We start from the raw sequence: 502 nt of genomic DNA, 5'->3' as shown, positions 1-502 counted from the left end.
ATAAATATAATACCAGACATCCTCTGGTTTTATAAAATGGATTGCCAAACTTCACCAGAGTCTCTGGTTGGTTAACCAAAGTCTCTACATCATGCAAATCCAACATCACTACTTGTCTTCATCGATATTACAACCAGAACTCCTCTGGTTCCACACCCACTTTATCATGCATAACCAGAGCTCCTCTGGTTCCATGAAAATACATTTTATAATAAAACTCATCTTAATTGAAAACCATTTTCAAGATTATACAAAATTGCAGCTTTTGTGACTAAAAACTATACAACAAGGGTTTTTAGAAAACCAAAACTTCGTAATAAGTATTAATCTTACAATTAGATGAGATTTTGAATAATTTTTTTTGGGAAACATCTTCACCAAGATATTATTTGGAATGACTCTTCATTTCAAATACCTCATGACGTCAGTCAAACCACGCGCCTGACACCATACAGGCTGTCCCCCATGAGCGGTTTCATTATTTTCCCTTCCCTTACCCCAG

Source organism: Cynara cardunculus, assembly GCF_001531365.2.
Source record: "Cynara cardunculus var. scolymus isolate 2C chromosome LG 3, CcrdV1, whole genome shotgun sequence".
Classification (NCBI taxonomy): domain Eukaryota; kingdom Viridiplantae; phylum Streptophyta; class Magnoliopsida; order Asterales; family Asteraceae; genus Cynara; species Cynara cardunculus.
The sequence above is the reverse complement of the archived record's forward strand: the minus strand, read 5'-3'. Positions refer to the sequence as shown.